We start from the raw sequence: 18,718 nt of genomic DNA, 5'->3' as shown, positions 1-18,718 counted from the left end.
ATTGAGTACACTTACTGTACCCATCGCTCCCCGGCTTTTCATTGGAGGTATCCTGAACCGTTTTCCAACCATCTTTTATTTATGTATAGTTATTTCAGTGTGCAGGTTTGGCATAAATTCCTCCATTATCTTGCAGGTGTAGATTATGATGTACCTTTCTCGCCTACGTTCTAAGGAGTATGCAAGAGGGACTAAGTGCTCCCAGTAATTTAGGCGCTTGACTGAGTTTGCGAGAACTGTGAAGGTTCTCTGTACATTATCCACCTCATCAGTTTCATCTGTGTTGAAAGGGGTAGTTAGCACACAGCAGTGTTCCAGCCTAGAGAGAATGAGTGAGCTGATGAGTATCTTCATTGGCTTAGTATTGCTTGTTTCGAAAGTTCTAGTTATCCAACCAATTATTTCTCTTGCAGTTGCAATAACAACATTGTTGTGCACAGTGAACGTGAAACTTTGTAATATTATCGCTCCCAGGTTTCTCACATTTAACTTACGTGCTGGTGAGTGGTTTGGGAGTGGGAGAATTCAAAGTGAGAGATACATTTTTTCTTTATCATTATGTATACACACACACCCTGTATATAACACTAGAATACATCCAGCAGACCTGAGTTTTTTAACACCCAGCAGACCTAGAGTTTCTTACACGCAGCAAATCTGGAAGTTTTTAACATTGTTTTTCCCCCCTGGATGCTACACACAACAATGAGCTAGCAGACAGGTTCCTATTTTCAGTACCAGGTGGTCAAGGGCAACAGGAAACGTAATTAAACTTGCCCATATGTTTCTTCGTGTCAGGGAATCGGACCCGGGATCTAGCAATTGAGAGTCGTATGCTCACCCCAGTGAAAGGAGCAAAAGAAAGACAAGTAGGAGGAGGAGGAGGTGAGAGTAAGGTGAGAGAGTCAATAAGAGGTCAAGGGTTGGGGAGGACCCCCGACGTCAGTAGCAACTCGTAAAAGGCCTCTGTATTTGTGCTGTATTCATTATATTCACCTGGTTACGCTCACCTAGTTATAATTGTATATTTATGATTATAATTGTATACCTATACTTACCTAGTTAGGCTTGTGGGTCTTGTGATCCAACTCGTGGTACCAGCTCTGTCATATCCACGTATGACCGTACAAACAATCGCAAACCAGCCGTTAAATCACAAAGCAACAAAGGGGAAAGAGGGTTGAATAACAGCTCAGGGCCTTTTACACTGTCACCAGTACTTCGTCAGGAGCTTAAATTGTGAGGGAAATCGAAAATTGAATTTTAAAATCTTGAAGTGGACTTGCGTGATGTTAACCACTGTTCACTGTGGTTTTGTTGTGACACGACGCTTCCATTTGTGGAGTTTAACTCCCACTACCTCCCTCCTAACGCATCCATGTCTTTTGCATGTTTTGTCTGCTGGCAGCATTTTCTCAGCTTAAATGGCGTGTACAAATATTTACCTGTGATTTACCAGTGACATATTTCGAGAGTTTTCCTAGTAATGCTGCCAGGCCAGGTCCGGGACCAGGCCTTTCTGTTGATTGCTTCTTCGAGCACCCGGGGGCCTACCAGGACCTCGGGGAGTTGTTAGGAGAGCTCAGTATTAACCATCTGATGGCTTATTGAACATTGACGGGTTGTTAAAATTAGCGGGTTAGTTAAAATTAGCAGGTTGTTAAAATTAGTGGATTAAAAATTAATGAGCTTACAAAAATACGTGGCTTACGTCTCCCTGGCCTGGGTGGAAAACATAAAGTAGGTACCTGAGTGTTAGTCGACTGTTGTGGGTGGCATCCTGGGGGAAGGGAAGTTGTATGCCTTAGATAGGACTGGGCTTTGAAATGAACTAAGGGAGGATGACAGCTCTTAACTTGTAAAATTGATCTGTATAAAACAAGCAAACACACACACACACACACACACACACACACACACACACACACACACACACACACACACACACAACATTGACACAGCTTCTCAGGTGTTGGTGAGTATTGTAGCGAGTGCTTACCTTCTCCAAACTTAACCTTTGTTCAACTTGACTGTACCTCTTGTGTGTGTATTACCACAGCTCTGTGCCTCTAACCTCTTCACTCTGTGTTGTCATGACCATTTCTGAACCGTTTGTACCTGCACAATTGCGACGTTTCTTCTCCACTTTGTGTTATTCTAGTCACTGTATTGTGATTTATTAAGCATAAAAGAGGCACAATACCGTGACTGGAACAATACATTCTGTGTGCCGGTTAGTAAATTTATTCAGGTACAGATACATATAAATAAAATTACATAAATTATCATAGCAGCATATGTGTAGATTACCTAGTGACTTATTTCCATTGGTGTTCCTGTGTGTTGTGATTTATGTTGACACAGAGTTGTCCGTCAAGGTAAGCCCCATCACCATGGTAAAAGTTTAGTTACATCCCGTTCCCCAGGAGCTGTATGACCCATATAAGCTTAGCCCGTTCCCGTGATTATACATATACAGAACCTTGAAGAGAGTGTAGGGTTACAAGTGTACTGTATAGAAGAGCGGGCGGGAGGGTACACCCATGAGCACCAGTCGTAAAACTGCAGAGACCATCGACTCATTCATTCAGTGTGTGGTCGAGGGTCCATTCATGAACTGTGGTTAACCCCCTCTGCTCCTGACCCCTGACCCCCGAGCTGTTGATCCAGGATCCTCTATCACCGTGGGTGCAAGGTGGGGGTGCTGCAGGATGTTGTGTGTGTGTGTGTGTGTGTGTGTGTGTGTGTGTGTGTGTGTGTGTGTGTGTGTGTGTGTGTGAGAGTGTGTGTGTGTGAGAGTGAGTGTGTGTGTGTGTGAGAGTGAGTGAGTGTGTGTGTGTGTGTGTGTGTGTGTGTGTGTGTGTGTGTGTGTGTGTGTGTACTCGCCTAGTTGTACTCACCTAGTTGAGGTTGCGGGGGTCGAGTCCGAGCTCCTGGCCCCGCCTCTTCACTGATCGCTACTAGGTCACTCTCCCTGAGCCGTGAGCTTTATCATACCTCTGCTTAAAGCTATGTATGGATCCTGCCTCCACTACATCGCTTCCCAAACTATTCCACTTACTGACTACTCTGTGGCTGAAGAAATACTTCCTAACATCCCTGTGATTCATCTGTGTCTTCAACTTCCAACTGTGTCCCCTTGTTACTGTGTCCAATCTCTGGAACATCCTGTCTTTGTCCACCTTGTCAATTCCTCTCAGTATTTTGTATGTCGTTATCATGTCCCCCCTATCTCTCCTGTCCTCCAGTGTCGTCAGGTTGATTTCCCTTAACCTCTCCTCGTGTGTGTGTGTGTGTGTGTGTGTGTGTGTGTGTGTGTGTGTGTGTGTGTGTGTGTGTGTGTGTGTGTGTGTGTTGTCCCTGCATGTGCAGAGGTGTCAGTAGGTGCTTGTATATAGATTTGTATATGAAGGTTCATGTAAGTGGGTTTGAATAAATTTATGGCCTGAACCGTGAATAAACAAGAAATACTGAACATATTCACTCTTAGATTATCTCCCTCTGAGATAACTGGTGGTCGCATGTAAACGAGCTTTGTTATTAGTACAGTTTCATTTTCCTGACACTCTATGCTGAGTCTCGTGATACCTGCCTTGGACTTTTTTTTTTTTACCCTTTCCTTCACGTCCTAGCTGATAATAACCATTGTCAGAGTTTGTGTTTACATTTGGTCAGCGTGGGAACACGGTTATCTTGGTGAGGAACGGTATCAGTACCGACATGTTGATAAGACATGAGACCTTTTGGTAGCTGAAATGATCCCACGACTAAAATGTGTCCTGTCATATATATACACACACCAAGAGGTGTGTCTCAGCGTATACCAGCTATTTTTTTTTTTTTGTTACACGGATCAGTTTAGACAGAGAGCTTTTTATCCCCCCCCCACATCCCCTTCTCATGGGTGTTGGTACAGCTTGGTAAGACAGTGAGATATACTTAATATTTCTAAAGTTAGAAGTAATAAATATAAGTTCTGCTGTTTTCTGTTCATTTCCTCATCCTTCATGAGGGAGAGAAAATAAATCAGTGAATAAAACACAGGTAAGCCAAGAGACACATTATCCAAGAACTTGAACTAACTTGTGGTTTTCCTGGTCCATAAAACTTCAATGATTATAATTATAAACATAATTTTTTAAAGGGGTGGAAGGGTAAGCCAGTGGAAGGCCTTGGTCAGATGACCAAAAGCTCCAGATGCGGGTCATCATATGACCAAGACCCGCGTCAGGAAACACATGTCTTGACGAACCTTACCAGGTCCACGTGTGAAGCAGTATAAAACACTTGATCAAACACAACCCGGCACTTAGAGGGGGAAAACTTACGATGACGTTTCTATTCTTAAGTGCCGAGATATTTGTGATGTCTTCCATTTACGCTACTATGACTCGTTATTCTACGGAACTCTTGAGTTTGTAAGGAAAAAGGAGGAAAATATCAGTATTAGAGATAGAGAGAGAGAGAGAGAAAGACGGGGGTGGGGTGGGGGATGGAAAGACAGTCGGAAGTTGACAGCAGGAGAGGCTGATGATTGAAGATTGTATGAGAGGTCACGTGCTCAGATGAGACAAAATAGCACTCCTCTAGAATTATAAACAAGACTCAGCCTTGGAAAGACAACATAGAATGTATACAACGAGGCAAGTTTCCCGGAAACATTTCTTCTCTAGACGTGAGTGTGCGCGTGTAGCGGAAATTTAAGATATGAATAGATAAATAACACACACGTTCATCACTTGAGTATTCTTTAAATTTCTCTTCTACGTAGCCAGTTTCTTCAGTTGAATGTAAAACCTCCGTATTTAAATGTTGCACACAATCAGCCTGATGGTATTGCACATCGTTAATGTATCAACAGTTGCTGGACCATTAAGACATGGTCTTAGATACGGTAGAAGACACACAAAATACTGATGCAGTGTATATACACTGCAAAAGGCTTCGACAGATGTGATCATCACAAAAGAAAAAACGTAAAAAAATGAATAACCGGAAAAGTGGGCAGATAGAATTTTAATTTATCTACCAAAACGAACTCGAGTGAAATCATAGACTGCCACAGAGAAAACTTCTGTTCCTCAAGGCGAAGTTTTTCTGCTGAGTCTCGCATTCTACATAGTCATCAGTAATACCACTGTCAACATTGTGGATGGTGCGGGTAGTGATAGTGGTGTTAATGTTGATAGTGGTGTTAATGTTGATAGTGGTGTTAATGTTGATAGTGGTGTTAATGTTGATAGTGGTGTTAATGTTGATAGTGGTGTTAATGTTGATAGTGGTTTTAATATTGATAGTGGTGTTAATGTTGATAGTGGTGTTAATGTTGATAGTGGTGTTAATGTTGATAGTGGTTTTAATGTTGATAGTGGTGTTAATGTTGATAGTGGTGTTAATGTTGATAGTGGTGTTAATGTTGATAGTGGTGTTAATGTTGATAGTGGTTTTAATATTGATAGTGGTGTTAATGTTGATAGTGGTGTTAATGTTGATAGTGGTTTTAATATTGATAGTGGTGTTAATGTTGATAGTGGTGTTAATGTTGATAGTGGTGTTAATGTTGATAGCGGTTTTAATATTGATAGTGGTGTTAATGTTGATAGTGGTTTTAATATTGATAGTGGTGTTAATGTTGATAGTGGTGTTAATGTTGATAGTGGTGTTAATGTTGATAGTGGTGTTAATGTTGATAGTGGTTTTAATATTGATAGTGGTGTTAATGTTGATAGTGGTGTTAATGTTGATAGTGGTGTTAATGTTGATAGTGGTGTTAATGTTGATAGTGGTTTTAATATTGATAGTGGTGCTAATGTTGATAGTGGTGTTAATGTTGATAGTGGTTTTAATATTGATAGTGGTGTTAATGTTGATAGTGGTGTTAATGTTGATAGTGGTTTTAATGTTGATAGTGGTGTTAATGTTGATAGTGGTGTTAATGTTGATAGTGGTGTTAATGTTGATAGTGGTGTTAATGTTGATAGTGGTGTGAATGATGATAGTGGTGTGAATGATGATAGTGGTGTGAATGTTGATAGTGATATGAATAATGATAGTGGTGTGAATGATGTTAGTGGTGTGAATGTTGATAGTGGTGTGAATGTTGATAGTGGTGTAAATGTTGATAGTGGCATGAATGATGATAGTGGTATGAATGTTGATAGTGGTATGAATGATAGTGGTATGAATGTTGATAGTGGTCTGAATGTTGATAGTGGTCTGAATGATGATAGTGGTATGAATGATGATAGTGGTGTGAATGATGATAGTATGAATGATAGTGGTATGAATAATGATAGTGGTATGAATGATGATAGTATGAATGATAGTGGTATGAATGATGATAGTGGTATGAATGATGATAGTGGTATGAATGATGATAGTATGAATGATAGTGGTATGAATGATAGTGGTATGAATGATGATAGTGGTATGAATGATGATAGTGGTATGAATGATGATAGTATGAATGATAGTGGTATGAATGATGATAGTGGTATGAATGATGATAGTGGTGTGAATGATAGTGGTATGAATGATGATAGTGGTGTAAATGATGATAGTGGTATGAATGACGATAGTGGTATGAATGATAGTGGTGTGAATGATGGTATGAATGATAGTGGTATGAATGATAGTGGTATGAATGATGATAGTGGTATGAATGATAGTGGTGTGAATGATGGTATGAATGATAGTGGTATGAATGATGATAGGGGTATGAATGATGATAGTGGTATGAATGATGATAGTGGTATGGATGATGATAGTGGTATGAATGATAGTGGTATGAATGATGATAGTGGTATGAATGATAGTGGTATGAATGATAGTGGTATGAATGACGATAGTGGTATGAATGATAGTGGTGTGAATGATAGTGGTATGAATGATAGTGGTATGAATGATAGTGGTGTGAATGATGATAGTGGTGTGAATGATGATAGTGGTGTGAATGACGATGGTGGTATGAATGACGATAGTGGTATGAATGATAGTGGTGTGAATGATAGTGGTATGAATGATGATAGTGGTATGAATGATGATAGTGGTATGAATGATGATAGTGGTATGAATGATGATAGTGGTATAAATGATAGTGGTATGAATGATAGTGGTATGAATGTTAGTGGTGTGAATGATGTTAGTGGTGTGAATGATGATAGTGGTATGAATGATGTTAGTGGTGTGAATGATGTTAGTGGTGTGAATGATGTTAGTGGTGTGAATGATGATAGTGGTATGAATGATGTTAGTGGTGTGAATGATGATAGTGGTATGAATGTTAGTGGTGTGAATGATGATAGTGGTATGAATGATGTTAGTGGTGTGAATGATGTTAGTGGTGTGAATGATGTTAGTGGTGTGAATGATGATAGTGGTATGAATGATGTTAGTGGTGTGAATGATGATAGTGGTATGAATGATGTTAGTGGTGTGAATGATGATAGTGGTATGAATGATGATAGTGGTATGAATGATAGTGGTGTGAATGATAGTGGTATGAATGATGATAGTGGTATGAATGATGATAGTGGTATGAATGATGATAGTGGTATGAATGATAGTGGTATGAATGATAGTGGTGTGAATGATGATAGTGGTATGAATGATAGTGGTGTGAATGATAGTGGTATGAATGATGATAGTGGTATGAATGATGATAGTGGTATGAATGATAGTGGTGTGAATGATAGTGGTATGAATGATGATAGTGGTATGAATGATGATAGTGGTATTAATGATGATAGTGGTATGAATGTTAGTGGTATGAATGATAGTGGTATGAATGATGATAGTGGTATTGATGATAGTGGTATGAATGTTAGTGGTATGAATGATAGTGGTATGAATGATAGTGGTGTGAATGTTGATAGTGGTATGAATGATGATAGTGGTATGAATGATAGTGGTATGAATGATGTTAGTGGTATGAATGATGATAGTGGTGTGAATGTTGATAGTGGTATGAATGATGATAGTGGTGTGAATGATGATAGTGGTATGAATGATGATAGTGGTATGAATGATAGTGGTATGAATGATGTTAGTGGTGTGAATGTTGATAGTGGTGTAAATGTTGATAGTGGCATGAATGATGATAGTGGTATGAATGATAGTGGTATGAATGATAGTGGTATGAATGATAGTGGTATGAATGTTGATAGTGGTATGAATGATACTGGTATGAATGATGATAGTGGTATGAATGTTGATAGTGGTATGAATGATAGTGGTATGAATGATGATAGTGGTATGAATGATGATAGTGGTATGAATGTTGATAGTGGTATGAATGATAGTGGTATGAATGATAGTGGTATGAATGATGATAGTGGTGTGAATGATGATAGTGATATGAATAATGATAGTGGTGTGAATGATGATAGTGGTGTGAATGTTGATAGTGGTGTGAATGATGATAGTGGTATGAATGATGATAGTGGTGTGAATGATAGTGGTGTGAATGATAGTGGTATGAATGATAGTGGTATGAATGATGATAGTTGTGTGAATGATGATAGTGGTGTGAATGATGATAGTGGTGTGAATGATGATAGTGGTATGAATGATAGTGGTATGAATGATAGTGGTGTGAATGATGATAGTGGTGTGAATGATAGTGGTATGAATGATAGTGGTGTGAATGATGATAGTGGTATGGATGATAGTGGTATGAATGATAGTGGTATGAATGATAGTGGTATGAATGATAGTGGTATGAATGACGATAGTGGTATGAATGACGATAGTGGTATGAATGATAGTGGTATGAATGATAGTGGTATGAATGATAGTGGTGTGAATGATGATAGTGGTGTGAATGATGATAGTGGTGTGAATGATAGTGGTATGAATGATAGTGGTATGAATGATAGTGGTGTGAATGATAGTGGTATGAATGATGATAGTGTTATGAATGATGATAGTGGTATTAATGATGATAGTGGTATGAATGTTAGTGGTATGAATGATAGTGGTATGAATGATGATAGTGGTATTGATGATAGTGGTATGAATGTTAGTGGTATGAATGATAGTGGTATGAATGATGATAGTGGTATGAATGATGTTAGTGGTATGAATGATGATAGTGGTGTGAATGTTGATAGTGGTATGAATGATGATAGTGGTGTGAATGATGATAGTGGTATGAATGATGATAGTGGTATGAATGATAGTGGTATGAATGATGTTAGTGGTGTGAATGTTGATAGTGGTGTAAATGTTGATAGTGGCATGAATGATGATAGTGGTATGAATGTTGATAGTGGTATGAATGATAGTGGTATGAATGATGATAGTGGTATGAATGTTGATAGTGGTATGAATGATACTGGTATGAATGATGATAGTGGTATGAATGTTGATAGTGGTATGAATGATAGTGGTATGAATGATAGTTGTATGAATGATAGTGGTATGAATGATGATAGTGGTATGAATGTTGATAGTGGTATGAATGATAGTGGTATGAATGATGATAGTGGTATGAATGATGATAGTGGTATGAATGATGATAGTGGTATGAATGATGATAGTGGTATGAATGATGATAGTGGTATGAATGATGATAGTGGTGTGAATGATAGTGGTGTGAATGATAGTGGTATGAATGATAGTGGTATGAATGATGATAGTTGTGTGAATGATGATAGTGGTGTGAATGATGATAGTGGTATGAATGATGATAGTGGTATGAATGATGATAGTGGTATGAATGATGATAGTAATGGTGTGGCAGTAACTAGGGAAGAGTATGAGTGGTGTGGAATCATTTGTTCGTTTATGTAACTTTCTGAATTAATTCCTAAAAAAATAACAAAATAATGTAATACAACGTTAACAAGATATAATAAAGAGTCCATAACAGTGACACTGAACATAAAGGACGACACTTGTAAAGTCATAAGTGTCCGGGGCCCAAGACTGTTCAACAGCCTCCCATCAAGCATTAGGGGAATTGCCAATAAGCCCCTGGCTGCCTTCAAGAGAGAGCTGGACAGATACCTAAAGTCAGTGCCGGATCAGCCGGGCTGTGGCTCGTACGTTGGACTGCGTGCGGCCAGCAGTAACAGCCTAGTTGATCAGGCCCTGATCCATCGGGAGGCCTGGTCATGGACCGGGCCGCGGGGGCGTTGATCCCCGGAATAACCTCCAGGTAACCTCCAGGTAACCAGGTAAGAGAAAATTGATACATTAAAGGGAACAGGTGACCTATGCTGAGGGTGAGAGAGAGAGAGAGAGAGAGAGAGAGAGAGAGAGAGAGAGAGAGAGAGAGAGAGAGAGCAAGCAAGCAAACGGCCTTTGGGAGAAATCCTAAGCCTTTTTATTTACTTCTCCGATGCTATGGGTTCCCACAGTTTGCACTAGAGGTGGACTCCATCTAAATATTCTGTTTACATATCTATTTTTTTTTCACGAGTGTAGGAGTGCTCGATGATGATGATGCAAGACTGTTGTGAAGCAGCCTCAGGCTCGCAATACTTGCCGTGCTGAAATCAATTTTGCTTCGACATGAAGGAAATGAAGCTGTTGACGAGTGTTGACTTGCAACAAGTTTGTTGACAAGTTGTTCAGATGTAGTGTTGACGAGTGTTGACTTGCTACAAGTTTGTTGACAAGTTGTTCAGATGTAGTGTTGACGAGTGTTGACTTGCTACAAGTTTGTTGACAAGTTGTTCAGATGTAGTGTTGACGAGTGTTGACTTGCAACAAGTTTGTTGACAAGTTGTTCAGATGTAGTGTTGACGAGTGTTGACTTGCAACAAGTTTAAGCGTTGTTCGGATATACTGACGAGTCTTGAATTGTAACAAACGTTCCCACCATCCCAGCACACCAACCAAACGTTGCCACCACCATCACCAAACGTTCCCCCCCACCACCACCAAACGTTCCCCCACCATCACCAAACGTTCCCCCCACCATCACCAAACGTTCCCCCCCACCACCACCAAACGTTCCCCCCACCATCACCAAACGTTCCCCCTCACCACCACCAAACGTTCCCCCCCACCACCACCAAACGTTCCCCCACCACCACCAAACGTTCCCCCCACCATCACCAAACGTTCCCCCTCACCACCACCAAACGTTCCCCCCACCCCCCACCACCACCAAACGTTCCCCCACCCCCCACCACCACCAAACGTTCCCCCCACCACCACCAAACGTTCCCCCCCACCACCAAACGTTCCCCCCACCATCACCAAACGTTCCCCCCACCACCACCAAACGTTCCCCCCCACCACCACCAAACGTTGCCACCACCACCACCAAACGTTCCCCCACCACCACCAAACGTTGCCCCCCCACCACCAAACGTTCCCCCCCACCACCAAACGTTGCCCCCCACCACCACCAAACGTTCCCCCCCACCACCCCCACCACCACCACCAAACGTTTCCCCCACCACCACCAAACCTTTCCCCCACCACCACCACACGTTGCCCCCACCACCACCAAACGTTCCCCCCCACCACCACCAAACGTTCCCCCACCACCTCCAAGCGTTCCCCCCATCACCACCAAACGTTCCCCCATCACCACTACCAAACGTTCCCCCCATCACCACTACCAAACGTTCCCCCCATCATCACTACCAAACGTTCCCCCCATCACCACTACCAAACGTTCCCCCCCACCACCACCAAACGTTCCCCCATCACCAAACGTTCCCCCCACCACCACCAAACGTTCCCCCCCACCACCACCAAACGTTACCCCCCCCCCCCCCCGCAAACGTTCCCCCCCACCACCACCAAACGTTGCCACCACCATCACCACCAAACACTCCCACCACCACCAAACATTCTCACCGCCATCACCACCAAATGTTACCACCACCAAACGTTTCCACCACCATCACCACCAAACGCTCCCACCACTGCAAAACATTCTCCCCGCCATCACCACCAAATGTTACCACCACCACCAAACGTTACCATCACCACCAGACGTTCCCACCACCAGACGTTCCCACCCTCCCCACCACATCATGCTGCTCGCTGCTTCCACCAACATGCACCGTCCCTGTTCGATTACTCTTTCACATTCTCCATATTTGATTGTGACCTGGGAGTGCAGTTCAGCCGTGAAGGATGGGTGCACTACAGTCCAGGGATGTGGTCGCTCAGGGATGTGGTCGTCCAGTTATGTGGCCGTCCAGGGATGTGGTCGTCCAGGGATGTGGCCATACAGGGATGTGGCCGTACAGGATGTGGTCGTCCAGGGATGCCAGAATCACGAGTAGTATTGAGGGCTGGTTTCGGTCCTGTCAGGATACTGGCCGGGTTCACCAACAACTACCACCACAACAACAATCCTAGAAAATCTCTTAATAATAATAATAATAATAATAATAATAATAATAATAATAATGATAATTGTTACTGACTTGTATCTATTATAATTATATGGTAAAGAATATTATATTACCGCATCTTTCACTATCTTGGTTGAGGGACTGATTACCGCATCTACTGGCCTCGTATGCCATATCTGTATTGCATTTAAAAAAAGGTCACTGGTTGGCGAAGCGTCTTGAAATAAAGATAGGCAGGTGTTGCACATGTGTCGACTGCCTCAGCTTGTGTCCATTACGTTTTACAGGCTGCGGTCTGGGGAAATATCTGGCAGTGGTAAAGTTATTTAGACACAGGTATATACCAGGAGATACCTGAAAAAGGATTTCGGGGGTCAACGCCGCTGCGGTTCGGTCTGAGACCAGACCTCGTGGTATACATATAAGTACAATCATCATACATAGTTTAAATTACATAGGATTATTGAGACACAGATACACATTAGTACAATTGGCGTAGTGTAAATTGCGTAGGACAACTCAAAAAGGTCAGAGTGACTTATTTCCATTGGTGTAAGATTTCTTAAGATAGTGGAAAGAATGGTGGAGAACATGGTTGAATGTGCAACTCATTTACCTCTCAGAATATTTTGAATTGGTTTTTTGACGGCTTTTATAAATATTTTAGTTAGGGGTGAAGAGGAAACGAGGGCAGGAAATAGTGTTGGAACCCGGTCTGGAGGGAACCAGAAAAGGGAGTGAGGGGGAAAGTGAAGAGGATGGGCGAGACAAGGGGAAACTGATGGCGAAACTTGGTAGTCAGGGGAATGTGACCTGTGTGTTGTTTCCTTTATTATTTATATGTAATGAAGAAATGATGGGGGAAGGAGTGGAGGGAAGAGGGGTTAAAGGAGGCGGGTATTGTGGAGAGGGGTGTAGGAGTACACAGGTGTTGCTAGGTGTAGAGACAGGTGTGATGAGCCAGGCACGGATACAACACTGGTGTTTTAATTGACTAAACGTTTCGCCTGCCCTGCAGGCTTCATCAGTCGAATTCCGAGGTCGTAGTCGATACTGCAGAGAATAAAACTAATAGCACGAGGCGCAGTATAAGTTTCAAACACAGTTAAATGTCATCAATGAAGACTTGACGTCACACAGAGGAGTTCACAAGTATGGGCGGGTCCCGCTGATACAGCAGGTTAGGTTCCTGGCTACTGTAGGGCCCCGCTGATACAGCAGGTTAGGTTCCTGGCTACTGTAGGGCCCCGCTGATACAGCAGGTTAGGTTCCTGGCTACTGTAGGGCCCCGCTGATACAGCAGGTTAGGTTCCTGGCTACTATAGGGCCCCGCTTATACAGCAGGTTAGGTTCCTGGCTACTGTAGGGCCCTGCTGATACAGCAGGTTAGGTTCCTGGCTACTGTAGGGCCCCGCTTATACAGCAGGTTAGGTTCCTGGCTACTGTAGGGCCCCGCTGATACAGCAGGTTAGGTTCCTGGCTACTGTAGGGCCCCGCTGATACAGCAGGTTAGGTTCCTGGCTGCTGTAGGGCCCCGCTGATACAGCAGGTTAGGTTCCTGGCTACTGTAGGGCCCCGCTGATACAGTAGGTTCCTGGCTACTGTAGGGCCCCGCTGATACAGCAGGTTAGGTTCCTGGCTACTGTAGGGCCCCGCTGATACAGCAGGTTAGGTTCTTGGCTACTGTAGGGCCCCACTGATACAGCAGGTTAGGTTCCTGGCTACTGTAGGGCCCTGCTGATACAGCAGGTTAGGTTCCTGGCTACTGTAGGGCCCCGCTGATACAGCAGGTTAGGTTCCTGGCTACTGTAGGGCCCAGCTGATACAGCAGGTTAGGTTCCTGGCTACTATAGGGCCCCGCTTATACAGCAGGTTAGGTTCCTGGCTACTGTAGGGCCCCGCTGATACAGCAGGTTAGGTTCCTGGCTACTGTAGGGCCCCGCTGATACAGCAGGTTAGGTTCCTGGCTACTGTAGGGCCCCGCTGATACAGCAGGTTAGGTTCCTGACTACTGTAGGGCCCCGCTGATACAGCAGGTTAGGTTCCTGGCTACTGTAGGGCCCCGCTGATACAGCAGGTTAGGTTCCTGGCTACTGTAGGGCCCCGCTGATACTGCAGGTTAGGTTTCTGACTACTGTAGGGCCACGCTGATACAGCAGGTTAGGTTCCTGGCTACTGTAGGGCCCCGCTGATACAGCAGGTTAGGTTCCTGACTACTGTAGGGCCCCGCTGATGCAGCAGGTTAGGTTTCTGACTAATGTAGGGCCCCGCTGATGCAGCAGGTTAGGTTCCTGACTACTGTAGGGCCCCGCTGATACAGCAGGTTAGGTTCCTGACTACTGTAGGGCCCCGCTGATACAGCAGGTTAGGTTCCTGGCTACTGTAGGGCCCCGCTGATGCAGCAGGTTAGGTTCCTGGCTACTGTAGGGCCCCACTGATACAGCAGGTTAGGTTCCTGGCTACTGTAGGGCCCCGCTGATGCAGCAGGTTAGGTTCCTGGCTACTGTAGGGCCACGCTGATACAGCAGGTTAGGTTCCTGGCTACTGTAGGGCCCCGCTGATACAGCAGGTTAGGTTCCTGACTACTGTAGGGCCCCGCTGATGCAGCAGGTTAGGTTCCTGGCTACTGTAGGGCCCCGCTGATACAGCAGGTTAGGTTCCTGGCTACTGTAGGGCCCCGCTGATACAGCAGGTTAGGTTCCTGACTACTGTAGGGCCCCGCTGATGCAGCAGGTTAGGTTTCTGACTACTGTAGGGCCCTGCTGATGCAGCAGGTTAGGTTCCTGACTACTGTAGGGCCCCGCTGATACAGCAGGTTAGGTTCCTGACTACTGTAGGGCCCCGCTGATACAGCAGGTTAGGTTCCTGGCTACTGTAGGGCCCCGCTGATGCAGCAGGTTAGGTTCCTGGCTACTGTAGGGCCCCGCTGATGCAGCAGGTTAGGTTCCTGGCTACTGTAGGGCCCCGCTGATGCAGCAGGTTAGGTTCCTGGCTACTGTAAAGCGGTTTTCGCTTTACAGTAGACTGCAAACCATCTAATGAAGAGTATTTCAAAGCATCTTTGTGTAGAAGGAGAAGCAACACTTGCTTCTCTAATAATGATGTACAGAGGACGACTTGAGACATTTCTCACAACATTGTAGAATTACCTGTGAGCTACCTGTGGAAGATTCCAGGGATCACTACTACCTGGCGGCCCGGTCCCAGACCAGGCCTCCAGGTTGCTGGCCCGATGAACCAAGCTGTTGGTGACGAACATACGCATACCCAAGTAGGCAAATCAGGAACTAACTTGAACGCGTGAATACAAGTAAGGGGGGGGGACTATTGGTAATGGAATGGGTAGAATGAACCACAAAATAAAGGTGACGTGTGACTATCTCACTGGAAACCTCCGTATACCTGGAGGTTACCTGGAGGTTACCTGGAGGTTATTCCGGGGATCAACGCCCCCGCGGCCCGGTCCATGACTGGGCAAATAGTTCTACTTTAGTGTTCATTATTATGTTCATAAATAAGATGAGATACTACAAAGAACGTTCTGTTGTTGTAACCACGAAGGGTTAATCGGAGTAAGTAATCCCATGCACGCACACCCTCGCTCATGCTCAGAAGTGCACACGCATGCTCACCCACATAAATATGCTCACCTACACATACATGCTTACCCATAACAAAGCTTGAAAGTTATTTATCCAGTGACCCAGGTTAACCTTTATATAATACCGGGGATCATCGCCTTCCCCTCTTCCCCCAAGCCTGGTCCCGGACCAGTCTCCTGTTGTCGTTCAGGCGCTCTGTGTACTCCATAAGTTGCTTTCTGTACTTCATAAATAACACTTTATATATGAATAAGATGTTCAGTGAGGACAAATTTCAACTACTCCGTTATGGAAAACTGGAGGAAATAACTAAGACTGAGTATACTACAAACTCTAACCACACAATACAGCGGAAAAGTAGTGTGAAGGACTTGGGAGTGTTAATGTCAGAGGATCTCACCTTTAAGGATCACAACAGTTGTTAGTATCGCATCTGCGAGGAAAATGCTGAGATGGATAATGAGAACCTTCAAAACAGAGGATGCCAAGCCAATGATGATCCTTTTTCAATCACTTGTTCTCTAGGTTGGAATAGTGCTGTACACTAACATCTCTATTCAAGGCAGGTGAAATCGCAGATGTAGAGAATGTACAGAGAACCTTTACTGCGCATTTAAGTTCCGTCAAACACCTTAACTACTGGGAACGCTTGGAATCACTTGACCTGTACTCACTACAGTGCAGGCGAGAGAGATGCATCATAATTTACATTTGGAAAATCCTAGAAGTACTGGTCCCTAATCTGCACCCAGAAATCACTCCGTACGAAAGCACAAAACTGGGTAGACAGTGCAACATACCCTGATGAAAAGTAGGGGAACCATGAGTACACTAAGAGAAAATACAGTTATTGTCCGGGGCCCAAGACTGTTCAACAGCCTCCCACCAGGCATAAGGAGAATTACCTATAGACCCCAGGGTGCCTTCAAGAGGGAGCTGAACAGATACCTGAAGTTAGTACCCGATCAGCCGGGTTGAGGTTCGTACGTTGGACTGCGTGTGGCCAGCAGTAACAGCCAGGTTAATCAGGCCGTGATCCATCTCGAGGCCTGGTCAAGGACCGGGTCGCGGGGGCGTTGACCCCCAGAATACCCTCTAGGTATATCTATATTATATATATATATATATATATATATATATATATATATATATATATATATATATATATATATATATATATATATAGGTAGTAGGTTGGTAGACAGCAACCACCCAGGGAAGTACTACCGTCCTGCCAGATGACTGTGAAACAGAAACCTGTAACTGTTTTGCATGATGGTAGGATTGCTGGTGTCGTTTTCTGTCTCATAAACACGCTAGATAACAGGGATATCTTGCTACTCCAACTTACACTTTGGTCACACTTCACAGACATGCACATGCATATATATATATACATACATCTAGGTTTTTCTCCTTTTTCTACATAGCTCTTGTTCTTCTTTATTTCTTCTATTGCCCATGGGGAAGTGGAAAAGAATCTTTCCTCCGTAAGCCATGCGTGTCGTGTGAGGCGACTAAAATGCCGGGAGCAATGGGCTAGTAACCCCTTTTCCTGTAGACATTTACTAAAAAAGAGAAGAAGAAAAACTTTATAAAACTGGGATGCTTGAATGTGCGTGGATGTAGTGCAGATGACAAGAAACAGATGATTGCTGATGTTATGAATGAAAAGAAGTTGGATGTCCTGGCCCTAAGCGAAACAAAGCTGAAGGGGGTAGGGGAGTTTCGGTGGGGGGAAATAAATGGGATTAAATCTGGAGTATCTGAGAGAGTTAGACCAAAGGAAGGGGTAGCAGTAATGTTGAATGATCAGTTATGGAAGGAGAAAAGAGAATATGAATGTGTAAATGCAAGAATTATGTGGATTAAAGTAAAGGTTGGATGCGAGAAGTGGGTCATAATAAGCGTGTATGCACCTGGAGAAGAGAGGAATGCAGAGGAGAGAGAGAGATTTTGGGAGATGTTAAGTGAATGTATAGGAGCCTTTGAACCAAGTGAGAGAGTAATTGTGGTAGGGGACCTGAATGCTAAAGTAGGAGAAACTTTTAGAGAGGGTGTGGTAGGTAAGTTTGGGGTGCCAGGTGTAAATGATAATGGGAGCCCTTTGATTGAACTTTGTATAGAAAGGGGTTTAGTTATAGGTAATACATATTTTAAGAAAAAGAGGATAAATAAGTATACAAGATATGATGTAGGGCGAAATGACAGTAGTTTGTTGGATTATGTATTGGTAGATAAAAGACTGTTGAGTAGACTTCAGGATGTACATGTTTATAGAGGGGGCACAGATATATCAGATCACTTTCTAGTTGTAGCTACACTGAGAGTAAAAGGTAGATGGGATACAAGGAGAATAGAAGCATCAGGGAAGAGAGAGGTGAAGGTTTATAAACTAAAAGAGGAGGCAGTTAGGGTAAGATATAAACAGCTATTGGAGGATAGATGGGCTAATGAGAGCATAGGCAATGGGGTCGAAGAGGTATGGGGTAGGTTTAAAAATGTAGTGTTAGAGTGTTCAACAGAAGTTTGTGGTTACAGGAAAGTGGGTGCGGGAGGGAAGAGGAGCGATTGGTGGAATGATGATGTAAAGAGAGTAGTAAGGGAGAAAAAGATAGCATATGAGAAGTTTTTACAAAGTAGAAGTGATGCAAGGAGGGAAGAGTATATGGAGAAAAAGAGAGAGGTTAAGAGAGTGGTGAAGCAATGTAAAAAGAGAGCAAATGAGAGAGTGGGTGAGATGTTATCAACAAATTTTGTTGAAAATAAGAAAAAGTTTTGGAGTGAGATTAA

The 18,718-nt window shown here is 43.4% G+C and overlaps 1 protein-coding gene across 14 annotated transcripts in view; it reads left to right on the top strand.

Moving 5' to 3' along the window:
* The window catches only part of tty (tweety), a 305,681-nt gene that overhangs the window by 152,443 nt on the left and 134,520 nt on the right, over window positions 1-18,718 (top strand). The gene's annotated exons all lie outside the window — the stretch shown is intronic.

The sequence above is a fragment of the Cherax quadricarinatus genome, chromosome 29 (genome assembly GCF_038502225.1).
Source record: "Cherax quadricarinatus isolate ZL_2023a chromosome 29, ASM3850222v1, whole genome shotgun sequence".
NCBI classification, from domain to species: domain Eukaryota; kingdom Metazoa; phylum Arthropoda; class Malacostraca; order Decapoda; family Parastacidae; genus Cherax; species Cherax quadricarinatus.
The sequence above is the reverse complement of the archived record's forward strand: the minus strand, read 5'-3'. Positions and strand labels throughout refer to the sequence as shown.